General features: G+C 42.0%; 1 long non-coding RNA gene across 1 annotated transcript in view; it reads left to right on the top strand.

Moving 5' to 3' along the window:
* The window catches only part of LOC148883746 (uncharacterized), a 71,175-nt gene that overhangs the window by 36,715 nt on the left and 10,869 nt on the right, over positions 1-23,591 (top strand). The gene's annotated exons all lie outside the window — the stretch shown is intronic.

The raw sequence follows: 23,591 nt of genomic DNA, 5'->3' as shown, positions 1-23,591 counted from the left end.
AACTGTCAACGACACTTTCATGTAAATAGATAAGTAAACATTCATAAACGATTATATATTAATTATTGCAGTCCGCTTGCATTGGGATCAAGTGGGGCAGTGACCCATAATGGTTAAAAAAAGGGAAGGAGAATAATTTTGGTTGTTAATGTTGTAACCACGCATATTACCGCCACCTTCAGGACAGGAGCTATTCATGACAGCTTGACCTTGGCAGGCTCCTGCTGTCCGCCAAGTCCCATTCTAATTATAGGTTACCATTATAGCATTGCGAAAAACAATAAAACTAATACCTGTCATGTCCCCTTTTGAGCAGCAATGACTGTAACTGTCTCCTTTCATTGCATGTGCATGACTGTGAGCACGTAGTCCAGGCCAGAGTCTGCGTGAGCAGCGCAACGTCTCCGGCCACACGGTGAGTCTCATCATGACTTCCTCTTTTTTTTTTATTCCCTTGAATGGGGCTTCTTTAGACTGGCCACCTGTCTTCATATGGGGGGTGGGGAGAGGGGTAACAGCTGGTGCATCCTGGCTAGGAAATGTGAAAAAAGGAAAGAGATGTTTCCAAAGGAATGATAAATGAAGAGCTTCATTTGAATATCGGTCATAGCTAAGGCTTTATGTGATGTTTTTTTTTTGTTAATTTCCAAATGTTAGGAGTGTTCAGCGCAATTTTGACATGGCCACACTATAGTTATTTTAAACTGCATTTTACCAAATGTGAAATTTTCAAATACTTGCCCAACTAAACATAATTCCCAATTAGCTTGACATGAGAAGAAGCAAAAGGGCAATATAATATAATGTGATTGTTCCCTGAAGCATTTTAAAGTTAATCCTCAACTCATGACCTGAGGAAAAAAAAAACATAAAATATTTCAATAAAATATTGACAGTAATGCTGATTCCTCCACACGTATGTCGGAGACCTCCCAAGAAATGTTTTACTGGTCTAAATTAATAAAAAAAAAAGACTTTTACGATGACAAACCCCTGAGAGCACCTTAAAAAATGGTGACATCATCGAAGGTCGCCCCGGGGAAGAATTTAAAAAGTGGCTAACGAGGCCCACCGTTCACTCAAGTTGACGTAAGGCACTAGGACTGGTTTGGAAGGTAGATTCGATAGCACATAAAGACTACAATCTTTAAAGCGCTATATAAACCAACATGTATGTATTGCATTGAATTTTGTACAAACGCCCTCATTTCAAGGTCATATAACTACAGACCCATCTAATTTAGGAATTAACTTTTTTTCTGATGAAAGAAGAGAGTTTAACATTTCTAACACTGTCTTGCATGTTTATGTAGTCCTAAAACTCAATATTCCGTGGGTCCTGGAATTCAAGTGACAATGACAAAAACCCTGGCACTGTAGTGGACACATTTTTTGCACGTCTGGGAGTGAATGAGTTATTTGAGAGGCCTGGAGTTGCTTTCAATGTGTCTCCATATAATGGTGCAGCCCTCTGCTGGATCAACAGGTCACTGCAGTTCTTCAAATGAGGCCAATATAGAAATGACAGACTGATGAGTGTGTGATGACAACACTCCATTGCCTTCTGTGTATGAAATGACACCATCTCAGCTCACGAGGGAACTGAAGCACACCGGGGAGGAAATGCCGTCAAGGATTAAATGGAAGAATAGCAGTGTGTGTGTGTGTGTGTGTGTGTGTGTGTGTGTGTGTGTGTGTGTGTGTGTGTGTGTGTGTGGGGGGGGGGGGGGGGGGGGGGGTGTTAGCAGTGACACTAAGGCTCCACTTAGACACAATTTCAAGAAACGTCTCCTATTCCAGCGGTGACGAGAAATGGAAGCTCATGTCCTTTGTGATTTGGGTAAGGAGGTCATTATGATTACAGATAGGTCTTTAGTTTGTTTCTAATTCTTCATTTTTCCAAAAAATGTATACAAGACAGTGTACACACTGGAGAAACTATCACAAAAATAAAATGCCGGAGAAACAATCATCCATTGATGCACTCTGCTCAATGATTTTGGACGTGTGCTAGCATGCTCGTTTGTTTGTGGCTCTACTGTAAATTGCATCAAAAGCACCAGCAGATGCATAAAACTGCCAATTGGCGAAGCACCTTGAGCCAAATTCCACAATCCTGCTTTTTTCCCGCTATGTTGACGCCCATTCCCCTATGCTCTTACCCCTCTTTCACCCCACACTTTCCCACCAACTACCAATTTTTGCCAAAGGCTACCAGTGATGTTGTACAGAATAAACCGAATATATTTGCCCATTGTCCGAATTCTGGTGACAGTTTGCAATTTTTGTAATGAATGCGTCTTGGGACGGTTGTTGAGTACAAGTTGTCTAGTTTCTGGATGAGATGCAGATGTACGGAAAACGGTCGATTGAGTCTGTTTACTGTCTCGCTAAGACAGCGCCCGACTAAAACTCTTGTTTGTAGTTTTTGGAACACAAAGCACTTTGTTCCATTTTTTTTTGTTGCGATCTTCAGCCAAAACGCTACTCGTTTTTTTTCTCGCTGTCTCGCAAAGCTAGAGGGAGGTCGAGAAATTGGCGGCGATTGCAGCTCCACAGATGACTTTGCTCACTCCTGATAGCATCGGAATAAATCATCAACCTATCAGTCTCGCAACTGTTGACCCGCACCAGCTGAGGCCCCACGGAGGCAGCGGTCTTAGCCGCCCACCCGTCTCCCCCTCGTCCCGCTTATATATTGGGAAAAGGAGATAAGTCTGGGTTTTTAGATAAAGCCAGAGCTAAAGTTCAAGTGTGTTAATTAGCAAAAAGGGGACCTTTTCCCATCTTTTCCCGAGGGGCTTGTATCTTTCCCCCTGTCACTCTTTTCCCTTTTCGCAGTTGGTTCCAGTTAGCGAGCTATCAACTCCTATTCCGAGTTCAGAGTTTTATCAAATAATTAAGTGTGAAAGATGGTAAACTCCATTTTGGGTATCTGCAATAGAAAGATATTCCCCACCCAAGGCCTTAATGAAGCGGGTTGTTTCATATTGTTGGTTGCCAGAATGCTTTATGGCAAATGCGTTGCGTCTTGCCCCCAACCGCAAGCTTCAAAACTTTTCCATCCATCCACCCACCCATTTTCAACACCACTTATCCTAAACAGACGGGAGTAGCTGGAGCCAATCCCAGTCGACTCAGTCGGCAGAAGGCAGACGAACCACCACCCACACCCCCCGCCGAGCTGGTTGCCAGTCAGTCGCAGGGTGCGTAAAGAGACGAGACGACCACCCATGACCATGACAACATTGGTGATTCCATTCAAACATCCTGCATCCAATCTAAAAATACAAATAAATAAATAAATAATATATTTCATTTTTAAGCACCTTTCAAAACTCTCAAGGTCACTTCACATACATACATACAATACATGAATGTCTATAAATAGATACATAAACATGTAAATAAATACAGAAATATATAGATAAATACAGAAATAAATACACACATACATAATGAATAAATACATAACTAAATACATAAATGCATACATATATATATACACAAATAAATACACAAATTATATAAATAAATAAACTCATGGCTAAATGAATACAAAATAAATGCACGAATAAACACATAAATATATAAATAGATACATAAATAATAAACACATAAAAAAACAAATCAATATTTAAATAAATAAATACATACATATCGAAATAAATACATAAATGGATAAATATAGAAAGAAACACAAACACACAACTACACAAATCAATACACAAAAACATAAATAAATATAACAATAAATAAATAAAGTTATTAATAATAAGTACATTTTTATTAATAATAAAAAATAAAAATATAAACATAATAAAAAAATACATTTTAAATTAAATGAGGTTTTGCTAACTCAGCTATTTTTTATGACCTCAATCACAGTTTGCAAAATGTAGCAACGCATTTGTTTTGAAAATACCCGAAAAGTCAAGCTAATGCTAGCAAACGCAAGAGCAAGATTTATTTCCTTCTCCCAATCAAGACAATGGCTTTAATAAAAAAAAGACTATATTTAGTGTGCAATTGTTGTTTATTTGTTTATTTTCCTCTGTAGCAAGACATTACATAACAGGCATGTTACATAAATGTCAGTACATGTTCATTTGCAAGCTTCCATTGTTTCCAAACAATACTTGTCTCTCCTTCGACTCAAGTCCACAGTGTGAAGACTTTTGCCACCTTTTAGAGAAATAGCGTAAATGTCCAAACTTCACCTGGGTTTGGCTTGAGCCTTGTCAAATTCGAAATAGTCCCACTTTAGTCATCTCGCGGTGGCGGTCACATGACAAAGCAAACAAGTCCCCCTCCTCTCAAAGCTGGACTTTAACCCGGTTTGCACTAGTTTATTCTGCATTGACAGCGAAAGGCGCGGGGCTATGTTGATTCTGGATATGCCATTAGAATTAGTTTCCTTTTATTTTTTTGTTTGTTTTCACTTTTTTTTAAACAACATCCATCTTCTGCCACGTTTCTATGTGCAAATTATTTCTCAGACACAACAAAAAAACTAATTTTGTTGGCGATTTAATAATTTGTCGGATATTTAATCAGAATTAACACAAAAGTGATTTTACCTATAGGCGCATTTAAGGTTGAGGAGTTTTCTGTCATGACTCCTCAATGCTGGTGGTGTTTACAGAGTTAAGTAAACCTCATCTCTCGCTTGTACTTGTCTTCCAATCGCATCCGAGAGATAGTCTCAATAAACAGAACCCCTCCTCCACCTTTAAAATAAGTATCATTTAAGCCGTCTAAATGAAACGATGTTTGCCTTTCGCGCTTTTTATCTGGTGTCCGCACATCTTCAGGTGTGTTTGTGTTAGCAGAGTGACTTAGAGGCAATTCCCAAACACAAACAACTGCGGCCTTATCTGCCATTGTCGCCCTGTCACAACCGCCGGCGAGCGCTTGGCATCATCGCAAACACAAACAAAGAGCTTTCACCTGAATAAACGGACTTGACGCCATCAGCCAATGGAAAGGGTCGCTAAATTCTGTATGTTTTGCTTTTTTTTTTTAGATGGTAAGATGGCCTACCTGTTTACTCGCCATTAAAATATCTGAATGTTTTTTAACATCTTGGCTCTGTCAAAAGAAGCAACCTCATCCTGACAGAATGAGAGTATTCAACAACTGGCCTCTTACAACGAGATTTTGGCACACCAAATTAGACGTCTCTGAGATTATTGATCAGGTGCAACTATTTACTCGCTCCCTTTCCCATAAAACATAACACAGCCACGTCGTTGGCAACATGGAGCGTCAGTCGCCGGCGGGATGCCGCACCTAAAGCGCACGCTTTGACCTGTTTTTTACGACAGTTGAGCCATTGCGTGCGTGTGTGTGTGCATGCGCGCAAGTGGTATTCCACTTCAGTGAATGGTGGAAAGTCACTGGCAGGTATACACACCCTTGAAGCTTTTCCATGCGGCATATTATTCACAGTTCAAAGCCAAAGCCAAGATGGCATGACGCATCCTGTTATTTTGTTTCTCTCCTTCCAACTTTTGAAAACAGTGTGAAAACAGGTGAAGTAAACATTCAATTTCAATTTTAAATGTCAATTCAATTTTGATATGTAATAATAATAATAATACATTTTATTTCAAGCGCCTTTCAAAACACCCAAGGACACTTTACAATAAAAACAATAAAACAAAGCACATAACAATAAAACCATAAGTAAAATGATACATAATAAAATAGCAGATAGAACTATACATTGAAAGCAATTTTAAACAAGTGGGTTTTGAGGTGAGCCTTGAAAATAGGGAGGGAAAATAGGGATGTACTGTATGTTTCAAATGAATCAAAGGGCAACAGAAGGGAATCAATTATTTTCAATCATCCCTTGAGCTCATTTCTCGTACAGTGGAACCTCGTTTCTCGACCATAATCCTTTCCAGAACCTTGTTCAAACACCGAAATCATTTTTCCCATTACAAATAATGTAAATCGTTTTAATCGGTTCCAAGACCCTGAATGTTCAAAGTCAAAGTCAGCTTTATTGTCAAATATGCTCATATGCACATGTAATATGTTTACCTTTTTAGTATTTTATACATTATTTTATGCATGAAATTGCAAATTAAAATGCTGACCAACACATAAAAAGCAATGTATATCTCAGAAAATGTTAAGCAAAATGGCAAAGACACATATAACATAAATGTAACCCAGGCTAATCGTACGTTCGCGTTATCGTAATCTTCCGTACGAAAGATCACACTAACATGAACGTATAAAAATAAAGAAAAGGATACAGAAAATAATTATGAGTAGGATTTTTTACCTTTGTGGTGGTCAGCAGAAGGCGCAGGTGGACGGTGGATCGTAGATTTCGCCATGCTGTATTCCCTATCCAGATCAGACACTCGCACACCTCCTTCATATTTTGCTCTTATTTCTTTATTAAATGCAATAGTTGTACGCACTACTTTTCTTTTTTTCACTTATAGCAGCTTTGCCGCTTGCACTGTTTTTCTTTGGAGGCATGATTAGGGGCTAAAACATTTCGTACACCTATATTAAACGCGAGAGCAAAACGCAGCACGTCCGCACGCGAAAACAGTTGGTCACGAAGAGAGCGATCTACACCCGTACGCTGCACAGCATCCCATCCTCGCGTACCCACTCACGCGTCGTACCGGCGTTCGAACTCAGATTTTTGTTTGAACTACGAAGCAAGCAATTTGTTCAAACTGTGAGTCGTTTGAAAACCGAGGTTCCACTGTATTTCTTTAGTTTCACCCATAATCAATATGTTGAACAAAAAAAAAGAGACAATCATTTCCCTCCGGGGTCTGGACCAGGAACTGCGGTCTTCATAATCCAATTAAACGATCATTTAGCACGCTTCAACTCTGATTTCCCCCGAGCCGCCTGACTAATAAAGATAATGTTGTGACTAATTGCGAGAGAGTGAAGAAGTAAATATTTAACAACTTTTATAAATGTCACAAATGCAACCAACGACGCCACACAAGTACATGCAAGTATGAAATTTAACTCGTTGGCCCACGGATTAAAACATGAAGCGGCCAATTTGAATGTACACTGACCTACATCACGAGTCTGCTGTAAATAAGCAAAAAAAAAAAAAAAAAAGGAGATATCTATGTGTCATGTAAGTCAATATTCAGCAACAAGCGGGATATAGAATTCATAGCCCCAGGCCCCCCTTTTGGTTATCCTGCCGAGAGAGTACGCTGAAGAAATGCGAACACTTCTCACGGGCAGAATTATTGTTCTGTTTCTGTTTGCCTGTCAGGGTCACTGCGGTGGTCACAGAGAAGCAGGAAGAAAAAAAACACAACACTTAGTAGTCACAACATGAGAAAACACCTGCCATGTTTCATCAAATCCAGTGGGAGAAATTTGGCGGTTACTAAAAACAGACCAAATTGTGGATTTATGGCCAGATAGAAAAAAAAAATATGTACAGAGCAAAAAAATTAATATTCCATCATAACTCATTCACTGCCAGATGTGTGCAAAAATGTGTCCACTCCATTGCCAGGGTTTTTGTCATTGTCACTTTAATTCTAGGACCCACAGAATATTGAGTTTTAGGTCTACATAAGCATTCAATACGGAGTTAGAAACCTTAGACTCTCTTCTTTCATCAGTTAATTACTAAGTTATATGAGTTTCGAGTTATCTGAGCTTGAAATCGGGGCAGCTGTCCAAAATACAATGCAATACATACATATTAGTTCTAGCGATTTAACAACAGTTGAAGCTGGAACAAAGAGCTAACATGTAAAAAAAGGAAACGCTGCTCCTTGTGAAAGGGAAAGCAACATTGCCAGAGGTCTGGCCAGTGCTTTATCGACACCCAAATGAAAAAAAAAACCAAACAAATTTTGGAATGGCACTTTACGTCATATTTTCAATTGCCGAATAAATTTGTGAATGGCAATGAATGATTTAAATATGAATAAAAACTAAAAAGTCATTCTTTTAAATATTGGGAATTTTAAGGATCAGAAGACAGATCAGACATTTGCGTTGTATGTGTGTCATGTGGCTAAATTGTTTGCTTTTTGTTAGTGTTGCTGCTTTCCCACATACACTGAGTCCACAAACCGGTAGGGAAACCCAACACGAGCTGTGGGGGTGCAAAAAAAAAAAAATAAAAAAAACGAGGTAAAGCGTGACTTCTTTACGAGGTGTGGTTTCACTCTCGGAGGGTCACTCGCCGGGGTGTCCGCTAAACCCGACACTGAACGTACCCGATGCGCCCACTTCAAATTTACTCCGGGAAGTTACGTTTGTTTAATACTGTCGATGTAAATCATTGAAAGAGAGAGTGGGCCCAAGGCTCGGCGACCTATTAGTCTGCGGGATATTATTCACGTGAAGGGGGTCACTTGAATGTTTCGGGACTAGCTTCATTTTTTTTCTTTTCCTGCTCACAAAACTTGACTTTTATTTTGCTTTTGACGCGGAAGGACCCTGAGGCCCGATTAGTGTTTCTATTGTTGTAGCAGGACAATTTGTAGTTGCTTGATGAGAAGGCGCCTTTGAGGGTGATATACTTTCTCTACATGGCTGAGGACGCAGCAGGAGGGCATGACCTCACCCAACGCTGACCCGTTAATGACTTGGCTGTGCTAGCGTAAAAAGGAAATGAGTGGGAGGGGAGGAGATGGGGATTCGCATGGTGAACATGAAGGGCACCATCTTTGTGCATGGCTGGAGTTTTCTTTCTTTTGGCCGTTTGGTTGAGGGGGAATTTAGAATTTTAAAATGGGCGTTTGCGCCATTGTGGGACTGAACGCAGCTGACTCGATTCCCAGCAAATCAAAGCGGCTACACTCATTCTTATTAATTCATTCACTGCCAGACAATATTCAAAAATGTGTCCACTCCAGTGCCAGGGTTTTTGTCATTTTTACTCAAATTGCAGGACTCACATGATATTGACTTTTAGGACGACATAAACATTCAATGCAGCATAAGAAACCTTAGACTCACTTCTTTTATCAGAAAAAAAGAGTTAATCCATAAATTATATGGGTCTGAAGTTATCTGAGCTTGAAATGGGGGTGGCTGGAGAAAAATCAAATGCTGCCCCCTTGGAAGGGAAAAAACATTGCCAGAGGTCTGACGAGCGCTTCATCGGCACCCCCCTGAAAGAAAAACCACAACCCGAGCAAATTTGGGAATGGGATTGGATTGGATGTACCTTTATTCATCTCACAGTGGAAAAATGTACATTTCACAGCAGCAAATTTATGAAAGAAGAAGAAAAGTAAGAAAGGAGCTACTGGAAAGGCAGCCACTCTTGCGGCGTCATCTTTAAGTCAAAAGAACAAAAAAATGGCGCTCCACGTCATATTTTCATTTCCCGAATAAATTCGGGATTGGCAGCGAATGAGTTAAATCTACATGGCAGATGCTATCGTTTGGAAAAAAAATGTGATCTGAAGAAACTGGTTCTTTAATTAGCTCTACGAGATACCCTACGGTTTTAATGTCATCTGTATTTGTGAACGGATATATAATAGTAGGACCCATTCCAATGATACTAATTCTAACGGACTTGTAGGAACGCTCAGAATTTACGAATGCGTAACCTGACATTGCAGCGCAACTGGGCAGCAATATCCAGAAGTGAGCGATAAAAGTGGCGGCGAAGAGGAGGTATTTTGCAAAGTCGTAAATAAGTCGACTCTTTCGCGGCCAGCGCGTTTGGATTGGCGATTTAAAAACGGCACAAAATGTTACAGTCTAACGATCCCCAGCAGTCGGCCTGCAGCGCACACTTCTTTGCTAACAACTGGTTGTGATTAAGAACACTTGCGGACGTTCTTACCAGGCCTTTACGGGCTGGATAACATTTTTCTTCTGCAAGCCGCTTTTGAATGATGAGCTCGTCATTCATCTCACTGAGTCAATTCCCATGAAATTTTCAGTACAAAACTACTTTTTTTTCGTGCATTGGCTTTATCATAACAGAATGTTTTGGCAAAACGCAAAGATCTTAAATTTAAACATGGGTGTTCGCAGGATTTCCTTTTGCGTGATGTGCACACACTTGCAGTGGACAATGAGGCACTCTGGAGCATTCAACCGATTTGCGTGGTGGTGGCAGCCGCGAGGGAGGAGCAGGATGTATTTGACAAATTGTACGTAATAAAGTAGGCAGTAACAAAATCTCAAACAACAAAGTCATCAGAACAAAAAGGTCCAAAGTAGCAAACAAAACCACGACAAGATAAACAAACCTAACACCGACACTGAATGGTCATGCCTGGAGTCCTTTTAACTGCCACTGATTAAAACGACCTGTGCAGCTGCAGGTGGGACTCTACAGCGTCACCTGTTGGTCGTCAACAGAAACGCGACAAAGCTAGAGTCCAAATGCTGGATGTAAAACGGAGCTTATCATGCATACATGATTAGATGCAAAGTTCGAATTTAGCATATGATATGGGGGTTGTTGAAGCACTGCATAGATGACTCTTAAAAACTTGGTTTTACTCCCTGGTGCTTTCTACTATCTTTGTGACGGCTTTATTTTTCCTGTGTATGATAGCTGTCCATGTTAAGCGCTTTGTTACAGCTTCAGCTATTGGTAAAGCACTATATAAATCAATATGTAATGTATTGTATTGTAAAAATGGGGGGAAAAGTCAAAATGTGACAAAGATTGAGCAAGGAGATGCCAAAGGCACCAAATGTTAATATCCAAATGAAACCGGAACTTTTAGAGTATCAGCACAAGTAAAGTCTGTAGAGGCCGACAGCCCTTGAATCAATCATAACAATAAAATCATCAAATAGCACATGCAAACGGTTTTACACAAAGGTCCTGACTATGGGGGTGGATTCAAACATTTTTTTACCATCTTTTACAGTACTCTGGGGATTCAAACAGATTGAATCAATCGTGAAAACACAGTCCCGAAAGGTTGGAGGGCCAGAATAGCGTAGGCCCAAACTCCCTTTTGATCTGGAGGACACACAAAAAGGCAGAAGAGTCTCAGATTTAGACACGCAATCGGTCGACGTTCTTGAAAGTGACGTAAATTTCAATTAGTTACCGGCGGAATGATGCTCGTCTCAGGAGTGATATGGTAACAAAGTCCGGTTCTAGCTCGCTGAATTTGTGTGGGAGCTTTGCACGGCAAAGGAGGTGTGGTGGGCCTCCCGAGAGTGATTTGACCATTTGATTAGCTTCCTTTGTCAGGCTTTATTCTTCCTCCTGCAGTTTTAGTGAAAACAAATCAACTGGTGTGTACAATTAACGCCGGTCGCTTTGACATCTCCGCGTTAAATACACGTTAACACGTAACATGGGAGACTGGTTAGCACCTTCGCCTCACAGTGCAAGGGTCCAAGGTTTGATTCCAGCTCTACTTTTCCCGTGTGGAGTTTGTATGTTCTTATTGCCTGTGTGGGTTTTCGCTGGGTACTCTGGTTTCCTCCCTAATTCCAAAACGATGCATGGTAGGGTCAGGGAACACTCAAAATTGTCTATGGGAGGAAGGGGGTGTCAGAAAGTTTGTTCCTCTGTGTGTGTCCGACAATTGACTGGCCAACTAGTTCAGGGTGTACCCCGCCTACATTCCGAAGGCAGATGGGATAAGCTCGGGAGAAGCATATTATAAAACAGATGGATATTTGCTCTTTGTTCAGTTGATTCCAGAAGTGGAAAAAGTAATCACATTCCGTACTTGAAATATCGTAACAAAAGTTTTTTAAAAACTGCAAACATTGCCGTAGACTGCTTCTCAGTTCACGATGGTCCCACCAAATAAAGTCATGAACATCATGTAATCAATATGTGGTGTAGAATTTTGTCTGAACATGAAACATGAAGTAATAAAACTCTAGAAGCTTGTAGATTCTGATGATTTTTCGCAAGGCTAAGTCCATAGGTTTGGTGGACCTAGAAAAGAACCTTGTGGAACACCACCATGGATGTGTATGACAGACTTCCGTTTTCCTTATAAGCAATGCATCAATTTTCTTTCTTGTATCTCATTGAGAATTGTATCAGTTACTATAGACCCCTGGTGGCAAAATCCAGTCTCATGAGATGGAAAATTCCTGACCCCGTTGACTTTGTAGCAGCACAAGTGAAGCTGAGTGGCAACCAAACAAAACGCCAGGCACGATAGCTTCTTTAAAAGCAACGCTTCGTGTCCCGCCTCACAGTCGCTCTCCCGCTTTGCCGGTTCAGTCGAAAGTCAATATTGACCTGCGGTTGGGAGGAGGAAGGGCGGAAAAGCCCTCAGATCTAAGGTGATTTACTGCGTACAGTAAAATCCAGAGTCGTATTGGCGCGGCCGACATGATTAATTGAACTCGAGACGGTGTTCGGGGAGGGAGAAGGTGAGACTGTTGGGACAAAAGGCAACACGTTGAAAAGCAGCTTGGGGTAAGAGAAGGAGGGCGATTCGGTGTGGCAGTCAGGGCCACTGAAGCTCGGCGGGAGTTTGGGAAACGGTGAACCTTGCCACCGAACGCCTCCCGTGCCACCTCCCCCACCCCAGCCCTCCCGTCAATGTGAGGAAAGACTCCTGGTTGCGTGGCCAGTATGTTTCCCATGAGCTTTAACACACTGCCCATTAAATTCCACCCCGCCCCTTTGTGTCATTGCGCAATTGCCCCACGACATCATCTCACCAACCACAGTATAATGTTCTACAGACCACAGAATAATATTTTAGGGACAGTGAGAACCACAGGAAGGATGAAAATGTTGCTCTAATTTCGTTCTAAGATCCCCTCCTAAAATTCAATAAATGTTTTCTAAACTAAACAATGCATGAAATCATGTCCCAGGCAAACATCAGCCACGAATGGCTCGTCACATAGCCAATCATGACCACTAGTAATACGTGCATACTGGCCAGCTGCATCATCAAATATATGGTTGTATTTATTGAAAGCTGTTTTGTCAACCCTCTATGGCTGAAGGTGGAGAAGAAATTAATTTGGTTGCAGATATACTGTTAAAGCTATTTTCAAGATGGACTTGTCAAGAATGGATGGACATCATTAAGGTTGGATAGCTCCGAAGCTAGCAAAAATAACTAATACTATTGCAGTTTTACGAGGTTATCATGAATCTACACGTTCATAGTAAAAATTCGAACAGTTTAATAACAGTATTTTTTTAAGTCACAAGTTATTTCCAGGCCAACGGTACCCTCTAGTGGACATGTAGTCATATCACACCACACTCTTAGCTGATTGATTCAGAGGTAGCACTACTGAAGGCGTTCGAGTGACATGCACGGCCCGCCACAGTTATTTTGAAATTAATTTCCTAACTAGAGGCTGCAATTTCCCAATTGAGGCGTTGCTTAACTTGAAATTTTCGCAGGAAGAGATGTTTGTAAGTAGAATTACTATTAAAATCGCTTTATTGACCTTTGATCGTTTTTTAACCAGTGTATTGAAAGAGGCATATGATTTTTTAGCGGAAAAAAAATCCTGGTTTATAGCCTATGCTTTGCTTTCATGGTCACATGTAAAGTAATTGATACAATAAGTGATGAAAACGTTATGTACTACGTCGCTCACCTGCCGTTCGATCTAATCTAATGGGCAACAAGGCGTCTTTTCTCTTTGCTCTCAATGCACGGATCAGCATCTTTACTGGCCGCAAAATTCTGGTTGGTCGCCCGTCTAAAGGGGCTCAAACGTGTTAGGGAAACATCGGCTTAGAACGCCATCTGTCTCTCGGCATCTTCAATCCACGTCGCTAATGGAGATGATGAGCGATGATAAAAGGAAGCGCACGACAACCCTCGATTGTGTCATAACACCAACAATATTTATCAAACCCTCACTGGAAAAGCTGTTTTTTGTATTTACGGGATTACTTGAGGGGCGGCCATTATCTTGCTGACTAATGACTATGGCTCAAATATCTCGCTTGTAATTTTTTTTTGTTTTATTTGATTTTCCCACGACTAGTGCAATTTTTTTAACATCAAAGATTTTGACATAAACACTCAAACAGCTGTCTATTCTCACAGCATCGTTACTGACATGATCTAATCGGGAGTGACAAGTCTTTTTCAAGTGCTGACCTATTCTGACAAAAAAGGAGACTTTAGAACCCGTTGAAAGGAGAAACGAATCATGTGTGAAAAATATGAAGTGTCTGGAAAACCAATTTGATAGGACGCGAGCACGAGGGAGAGCGCGGAATTTGTCCAAGCCTTAAACACAGACCATCTGTCAAATCAATGAAAGAGAAAGTTTGCTGTTGACATTTTGTTTACCTTGGATGACAATAGATTTTTTTTGAGCCAACAAGATCCAACATAATCGTCTCGACGTGTTTCATAAATTGTATTTATTTCTTTATTTTATGTATCAAGGGGCTGCTTTCGAAGCAGAGAAAAAAACTGACCCGATGTGGATTAAATTTATTGTCATTCAAGCATTGCTTTCCATTAACTCATTCACTGCCAGACAAGTGCAAAAATGTGTCCACTCCAGCGCCAGGGTTTTTGTCATTGTCACTTGAATTCCAGGACCCACAGATTATTGAGTTTTAGGACTACATGAACATCCAATGCAGCATATAAAACTTTAGACTCTCTTTTTTTATCAGGAAAAAAATGATTTAATTCCTAAATTAAATGGGTCTGGAGTTATATGAGCTTGAAATGAGGGCGGCTGTTCAAAATTCAATGTCATACATACATAGTGGTTTATAACGCGCTTCAACAACAGCTGAAGCTGGAACAAAGCGCTCGCATGGGAACAAATCAAAATGCTACCCCCTTGTGGAAGGGGAAAACTTTGCCAGAGGCCATGGCTAGCGATTTATCGGCACCCAAGCGTGAAAAAACAAAAGCCGTACAAATTCGGGAATGGCGCTCTAAGTCATATTTTCAATTCCCGAATAAATTCGTGAAGAATGAGTTAAAAAAACGCCACCCTGTCGGGATCCAAATTTTAACAGTGCATCATTCCCATCGAAATTGGAGCAACAGGGGATCATTCCCATCGAAATTGGAGCAAAGCATTTACCCATTTTTTTTAAGCTGCGGTTGTCTTTTTTTGGGGGAAAGAATTTGACCTTGGCGCACTTGTATCTCAATTTTTTTTGCGCGGGTCTGGAACATATTCCCACGATAAACAAGGATTTGACAGATAAACAAAGAGACATGTCGTTAAACCCCCAAAGATTACCTCCTCCTTGTTGGAATTGATAATGTTGTTTGTCAGGTATCCTTTAAGGTGATGAATGAGTTGCCGTTGGCAATCTATCATGTGAACTTAAGGCTTTGTGCACAAACTCAGATCAATTTCATGGGAAGACAATAACACGAACCCCGGGTCCGTCCGTGAGTGCTTTTTAGAAAGTGACGGTGATGTGTGTAAACAGTGAGTAACGATACTGTCCACATTTTGAGCTCATCCTGGACGACTAGATCAACTCCATGGGAAAAATGGGGGAGATGGAGGGAGGAAGGTGAATAAAAGATGAGGAAACCAGGCCAGGAATCCAACAGCTGGAAGAGAAGGAGAGAACAGATACCACTCCAAACATAATGTGTCTAAATGAGGTCCAAAAAACGTTTATTGGTTACGTCTAAAGTCCGCCATTGATTTTCCTCTCATGGCCCAAAAGGAACTTTGAGCCGACTGTTTTCACATTTTACAAAGGATGGGAACCGCACGGGATTGTCTCCAAATGTCTTCCGCGCCAGACACCTGGTATTATTTTAGTCTTGGCGGGAAAAGCTCAAAATATCTTTTCTTTGAATTTGAGTGAGGAGTCCAAGTTCAGTTGGATGTTGCTGGTCTCTACGATGAGCGTCCTCTTGTTACATTCTCCCTGGCGACGAATCTTTTTAGATGCAACGTTATGAAAACAAAGGGCGTGGGCCAAAAATTCAGGAACATGATTGTACTCCCCCCCCCCCCACAAAACCATTTCAAGACTCTGCCGTGCAGAGGAGGAAAAGAATTATTGGCACCACTCTACCCACTCTCGAGGACTTGCACACTGCAAGAATGCAAACAAGGGCGCAAGCCATTAACTCTAAACAGTAACCCAAATACAACTTTATAGTGCCTCCATTTTTCTTATGATGATACTCGTGCGGCATGTTCTACCGGAGACAAATTGCTTGTGTGTTTTACAGACTTGGCAATAAAGATGATTCTGATTCTGATAATAGTCTCGAAATAACTTTAAACTGGGGCTGATCGAGCAGTTCAGGGTGTCCCCGACCTGCTGGAATAGGATCTATCAGAATCAGAATACCTTTATTCGTCCCGCAATGGGGAAATTTGCAGTCCACAGCAGCAATTGAAGAGGGATGGGGTTGGGGTGGGAGTGAAAGGATAGAAAACAAGATATTCTAAGCATAACAAAATAAAAATGTCAACTGTATACTGTGCAAATGTAGATGTGCAAAAACCGTTCTATAAACAAGACTGTACATAGTGCAGAATCAAGAGATGCATTTAGATATATTGCAACAACCCATATTTACAAGTGTACAGTTTTTTTTTTTTTTTTTTTTTTTTTTTTTTCACATGTGATCATTGGGAATTGTGAAGCCTGACAGCAGTCAGTAGGAACGAGCGGCGGTACCTCTCCTTCTTGCAGCGCGGGTGTAATAGTCTCTGGCTAAAGGAGCTACCCAGAGCTGTCAGGATGGGCAGGAGGGGGTGGGAGGGGCTGTCCGTCATAGCTTTTAGTTTAGCTAGCGTCCGTCTGTTGCCCACCTCCTCTAGAGAGTCCAGCGAGCAGCCCACGACAGAACTGGCCCGCTTGACAAAGCGCTCCAGTCTTTTTCTGTCCCGGGTGGTGATGCTGCCTGACCAGCAGACAATGCCATAGTGGATGGCTGATGCCACCACAGAGTCATAGAAAGTCTTTAGGAGTGACCCCTGAACTCCAAAAGACCTCAGTTTCCTGAGGAGGAAGAGGCGACTCTGTCCCTTTTTGATTAGGGCATCCGTGTTTGTTGTCCAGTCCAGTTTATTGTTGAGAGTAACACCCAGGTACTTGTAGGAGGTCACCCTCTCAATGTCCGAACCCTGGATGTTCAATGGTGCAGGTGACGATTGTTTCCTGCAGAAATCCACCACCAGCTCCTTGGTTTTGCCAGTGTTGATCTGGAGGTGATTCTGCTGGCACCAGTCCACAAAGTCCTTTGTCAGTCCCCTGTACTCCCTATCGTCTCCCTCTGTAATGAGGCCGACAATAGCTGAGTCGTCAGAGAACTTCTGAAGGTGGCAGGTTGGGGTGTTGTAGTTGAAGTCCGAGGTGTAGAGGGTGAAGAGGAATGGAGCCAGGACTGTTCCCTGCGGCGCTCCGGTGCTGCAGAGAAGCCTGTCCGACTCACAGTTCTTTACCCTCACGTACTGTGGCCTGTTTGTGAGGTAGTCTGTAATCCAGGATGTGAGGTGATGGTCGACTCCGGCATGCTGCAGCTTGTCCCCCAGTAGACTGGGCTGGATGGTGTTGAAGGCACTGGAGAAATCGAAGAATGTGATCCTCACCGTGCTCCCAGCATTCTCCAGGTGCAGCAACGCCGTATGGAGGAGGTAGATGATGGCATCCTCCACACCGATGCTGGGCTGGTAGGCAAACTGCAGCGGGTCCAGCGATGAACTTGCCAGCGGTCGCAGGTGGGCGAGGACGAGTCTCTCCAGCGTCTTCATCAGGTGAGACGTCAGCGCCACCGGTCTAGCATGCCCGTATCGGTTAAAGTAGTTGATCCAAGCGTCAGTATAGGCTCTCGGTTGAACAGGAGTGGTCCATCGATGAAAATGTTTCTTCAGTGTGTCATCTGTACTTCTTTGAAGATGTCGGACGTTTCGTTCCTCATCCGAAGAGCTTCATCAGTGAACTAAAGTTGTGCCGGTAACTCTGGTCCCTGCTTTAAGGTTAGTAGAGACCTACTACACCTATCAGAGCCGAGGTCTGGCACTGCCAGCTCTGTCCATTAGGGAATATACAGTTTACAAGGCCAGAGTTACCAGCACAACTTTAGTTCGCTGACGAAGCTTTTTGGATGAGCAAAACGTCCAACACCTTGAAAGAAGTACAGGTAACGGTTTAAAAAACTTTTTTCATTGAGTTTATCCAAGGTTCAGTGCTACTTTCTGGACCTGGACACTTTCGCCCCAATATGGAGGAAAAAAAACAAAACAAAACAATCACTTCCTGAGAGATGCTCATAAACATCAGAGGATGGGCGTCCCGTTGCATGAAAATAAATCCGATATATTTGTCTGCTTTGTTCTTTATCTAATACCACACGATGTGTATTCGTAGGCTTTAAACAGGAAGCGCTTTCCGTCAGCCTCCTACCATGTCCTCTCGCTCCATTTGCGCTCATTTGTAGAACGGCAGCAAATAAAAAATAAAAAAATAGCGTGCGCTTGTCTTGGCCGTCCCGTCGCAGGCCTGGCCCGAATTTGTGAGCGCCTTCCAAAAAGTCATCAATTAGAACGGGCTCGCTGTTGCCGATGAGGAAAAGTGACCACGCCCACAGACACTAGTCTGGTTTTATCGTGTAAATGCAACAAAAGGGTTAGGGGGCCGCATTTGATAAGGAATTTCCAAAATATACATTTACATGGCGTGGGAGCGCACTGATTGAAAGGAGGACCAGATAAGTCCATCAAACTAAACACTGCAATAGGGGAAAAAAGAAGACCAGGATAGAGTATGTAGCTGGCTGCTATTTGTGGAAAAGAAATGAAAAAGTCAAATCACAGGAGGCACAGGTGCAAACAATAACGTTCACGGTGGTCAAATTCCATTTCGTGTTGCAGTACGAGCCAGGTCACTGTAACACACTGCAACCATTTCCACAAGCAGAGGCCATTATTCATGTCTTGAGCAACGCCCCACCCCCACCCCCCAAACCACCACCTTTTTTAAAAATACAACTATGTATGTCTCTTGGTTTTGAGCTCTTTTAATCTTTCTTCATTTCCTTTTTTTTGTGCAATGGCAACTGTGCAACACGTGATTTTGGCTATACTCGTCTTAGCACTGCTTAATATTCACATTGACTTTCAAAATAGAATATAAAACAGATGCTAAGAGTTTTTTTAACATCACAGCATAAACTTCTATGCAGTCACATATTTTAACAGGAAAAATTAACTTTAACTCATTCGCTGCCAGGCGCTGTGGAAAAATGCGTCACTCAGGAAATTACCTCGTGATAATGTATACTAATGACTGAATTAAATAGGATGTCAAGAATGCGATTGGATGAGCCTTTAGTAGTCTCACAGTGGAGAAATTTCACAGCAGCAAAGTGATGAAAGTAAAAGGAAAGGAAGAAGTAGAAAAACAAAATACAGGAGCTGCTGTGAAGGCAGCCATTCTCACGGCGCCATCTTGAAGTCAAAACAACAAAAAAAACAAGTAACAAATTATGTGACAAAAGACACAGACACTCTTCAAGCTTAAGCACTTTCAGCACCCTCTTTGTTGCATGAAGCAGTTCTAGATGAAAGAGGACAGGATCTAAGCCTCCTTTTCACCAGTGGATCAGGAAGGTCATGGCAAAATGTGCACGTCTGCTAAAAGCTAAATATTGAAAGCAAACCCGAAGCTGTAGCATCCGTTGACGAAAAGAGATTGTCTCACATCTCCTGTCCCACGTAAATCCGCTTCAATTCCAAGCCGCGACAGTATCTCACATGCTGTGCGTTTTGTGCATTTGTGTTTCTCATCCCTCGCCGCTGTTCATAAACGTCGACCGGCCCATTGCCTGCAGTGAACCACTGCACTTTAGCGGAAAAAAAAAAGTATTGTGATTGACATTTAAATCCTCGGCCAGATGAAAACGATGAGTTTGTCCAAAAAAACTCCCACAATGCAGCGGCAAATGAGGCTTCCACATATCTTTGAAGACCTTTTAAAGCATTCCAAATAGCCTTATCTCATTTTAAAAGGATTTGGATATCAATGAGAGGGATTTTTTTTTGGGCCAAAGTGCGGGATTCTTGTCATTCGCTTTTTGGCGTCTGTATCTATGACTGCCAAAAGTGAACTACAATAACCTCCATTTACCCTTTCAGAATCATCCGCACACCGAAAGTCCGTTTTGGCTTCATACTGAAAATGGACCCAAAAGCCAATTTTTGATGACTCGTATTGTATATGTATCAATTTCATATGCTAATACGCTAACAAACTAGCCAATCATCCTCCCTGGCAGAGACATCCCATTCACATACGTGCCAGAAGATACGATTAAAATCCTCACATTCCTTTCCCACACTGCACCTGCATCGCTGGCGTCATGCGGAAAGCATGAGCGAGATGTTTCTGGTGCATCATCAAACATGCTGTCAAAGTATCGAGCCTATCATACTCCTGAGTAAACATATGCACGACATATTAGCTGCACGCCATCGGACTGTATGCGCACTCCTACAACGTTTGCTTGTGTAGGAGAAGAAACCTGCATAGCTGAAGCGCGCACAGTCAGAATCCGGAGAATAGAAACCAGAATGCGAGAAACAAGAAACCTGAACCCCCGGAGTCTTAATACGAATCAATTTTATTAGCAATTGGGATCAAGGTGATTTATGACAATGCAGATATTTTTTTTAAGTTACAAGATGTTTCGTCTTTACAAAAAAATAAACATTGGTTGTAGTCACCTTGTATAACATTTTATTGTGTATAAATATTGAAGTCTCCAGGAAGTGATTTTGACAGCACAGACGGGTTTTCCAAACAACCGTGCCAAATTTGTCTTAAAAAACTTTAAATCAGGTACCGTATTTTCCGGTGTATAAGGCGTACCCAAAAGCCTTGATTTTCTTCAAACGCTGCGCCTCATACGCCTTATATGTGAGGTAATATTGCGCCGCTACTACTGTCAGCAGCCACCGACTCAATTTCCCCCTGTAGAAGTATTGCGTAACCCAAGCCTCTACTGTAGCGCCTTATATTTGGAAAACCTTTATATATTTATAAATTGGAAATGGAAAACTTTTTTTCATTCACTAAAGGTGCGGCTTATAGTCCGGTGCGCCCTATATATGAAAAATGTTTGAAAATACACCATTCATTTGGGATGCGCCTTATACTTTGGTGCACCTTATAGTGTGGTGCGCCTTATATATGGAAAATGTTTGAAAAAACACCATTCATTGGGGGTGCGCCTCATACTCCGGTGCACCTTATAGTCCAGTGCGCCTTATAGTCCAGTGAACCTTATAGTCCGGTGCGCCTTATATATGGAAAAGTTTGAAAATACACCTTTCATTAGCAGTGTGCCTCATACTCCGATTCTTCTTATCGTCCGGTGCGTCTTATATCTGAAAAATGTTTGAAAATACATCATTCATTGGGGGTGCGCCTTACACTCCGGTGCACCTTATAGTCCGGTGCTACTTATATATGGAAAAAGTTTGAAAATACACCATTCATTGGGGGTGTGACTCATACTCTGGTGCGCCTTATAATCTGGTGCGCCTTATATAATAATAAATAATAATACATTTAATTTATAAGCGCCTTTCAAAACTCTCAAGGACACTTTACAGTCACATATTTTTTTTGTGCGGGTGAGCAGCGGCAGCCATTCGCGCCAGCGTTCACTCTACCCATAAGTTATATATGGAAAAATTTCGAAAATACACCACTCATTGGGGGTGCGCCTTATACTCTGCTGCACCTTATAGTCCGGTGCGCCTTATATAAAGAAAACGTTTAACAATACACTATTCATTGGGGGTGCACCTTATACTCCGGTGCACTTTGTAGACTAGAAAATATATAAAAACATTTTAAAACGAAAATGAAGTTATTCTCTATCCTCAAACGCTACAAAACTAGAGTATCCCCTACCGAGTCTGCCGTCTGGCCTTTCCCATGCTGCAACAACGAGGCACTCTGAAGTAGCCATGCCAGTATCAAGCTCCTATTTTCACAACAGTTCTCATAGCTGTCACGTCGAATTTTAATTTAGAGTTTTAGACTCCCCTGCACATGCGTCACCCCCAAGCCATGTTGGTTCTGGAGAACAACAAAAACATGAGTAGGTTCGAGCAATGACGTAAACGGCAAGTTTTTTTTACGGTCAGCTGACAAGCGGGCGGGTGACGGGGAGTCAGCGAGATTAGGAGGAGGAGAAGGAGGAATTTAATCGACAGCGTCATGGGGATGATGGTCTTGAGGGTTATTGCCGTCGTGACGCACTCATTACGGGAAGACCCCCCATTCCCCCCAACCGTTTACAATTTTTCAACTTCAAACTCAGAGGGAAGAGTATACACACACACTGTCGTAGATAACCGGTGAAAAGAAACAAGTCATGAGACATATTTGAAGATAACTCTTGAAAATATGGATAAACTATGTCGGAGTTTATTGGGGAGGATCGCCATTTCAAGTTTTTACTGATTTTCTACTGTGTGTGTGCCTGTGTGTGTTTTGAACACCTGGAGCTTGAATGGAGTGTTTATAGTGCGTGTGTGTCAAGTTCAAGGGTCACTGCGCCACAAAGGTTCCTCATATCAACAAACACGTCAACACACACACACACGATCATCAACTCAGTGTATTAATCATCATTAGGGACCGATGTGTGTGTGTGTGTTTGGGATCTTGTTTCACGCATCACCCGAGGCCCACAGATGCGTTTGTTGATGCTTGCTCCAACACAACAAACTTTTTGCGCCGTCGATGAGCAGATGTGTCACGCAACCACACAGGAAGACGACATGAGATTTCCAACAGAGAATGTACTTCCTGAGGCTGCTAAAGAAGCATGGCCTGCCACAGGAGGTGCTGCAACATTTCTACAGGGCTGTCATCGAATCCATCCTGTGTTCTTCCATCACCGTTTGGTTCGGGGCCGCCACAAAAATGGACAAAATCCGACTTCAACGGACAGTTAGGACGGCGGAAAAAATCATTGGCACCACCCTACCCACTCTCGAGGACTTGCACACTGCAAGACTCCAAACTAGGGTGCGGAAAATCATACTGGACCCTCCGCACCCTGCCCACCACCTTTTCCAGCTACTCCCCTCAGGCAGGCGCTACCGATCCATGCGCACCAAATCCAGCAGACATTTAAACAGCTTCTTCCCGCAAGCCATTAACTCTTTGAACAGTAGCCCAAATGGAACTGTATAGTGCCTCTTTGCAATTTTTTTGCTGATGATACTAGTGCAGCGTGTTTGACCGGAAACAAATTCCTTGTGTGTTCTACATACTCGACAAGAAAGATGATTCTGATTCTGAATATGCTTCGCTGCAAAAGTGTCGGAACAGTGATGCCAATTCATATTTGGTGTTTTTTTCCAAGTGAAAACACTGAAGTGGTTGAGGTAAGGGATGACCGGATGTTCGACTCTCTCCGATTAAAAAAATCACAGCAAAATGGAATTGGGAGTGTATTTAAGAAGACCTCTTTCAAGTTCCGCCTGTTTAGTCTACAAGCTGCTGTTTACGTTGAGACCCCGAAGACTACTTTTTCCGCATCGACGGTTCAGATTTGATCCTTCTAACATATTGCAAGGTACGCCCTGACCCGGGATAACCTGGCTGACCTTGGTAGACGGAGGGGACGTGACGTGTTTAGGTGAGAGATGAGATGAAGGAC

Source organism: Hippocampus bargibanti, linkage group LG19 (assembly GCF_051943395.1).
Source record: "Hippocampus bargibanti isolate YZ-2025 linkage group LG19, ASM5194339v1, whole genome shotgun sequence".
Lineage (NCBI taxonomy): Eukaryota > Metazoa > Chordata > Actinopteri > Syngnathiformes > Syngnathidae > Hippocampus > Hippocampus bargibanti.
This window is presented reverse-complemented; position numbering and strand designations above follow the sequence as displayed.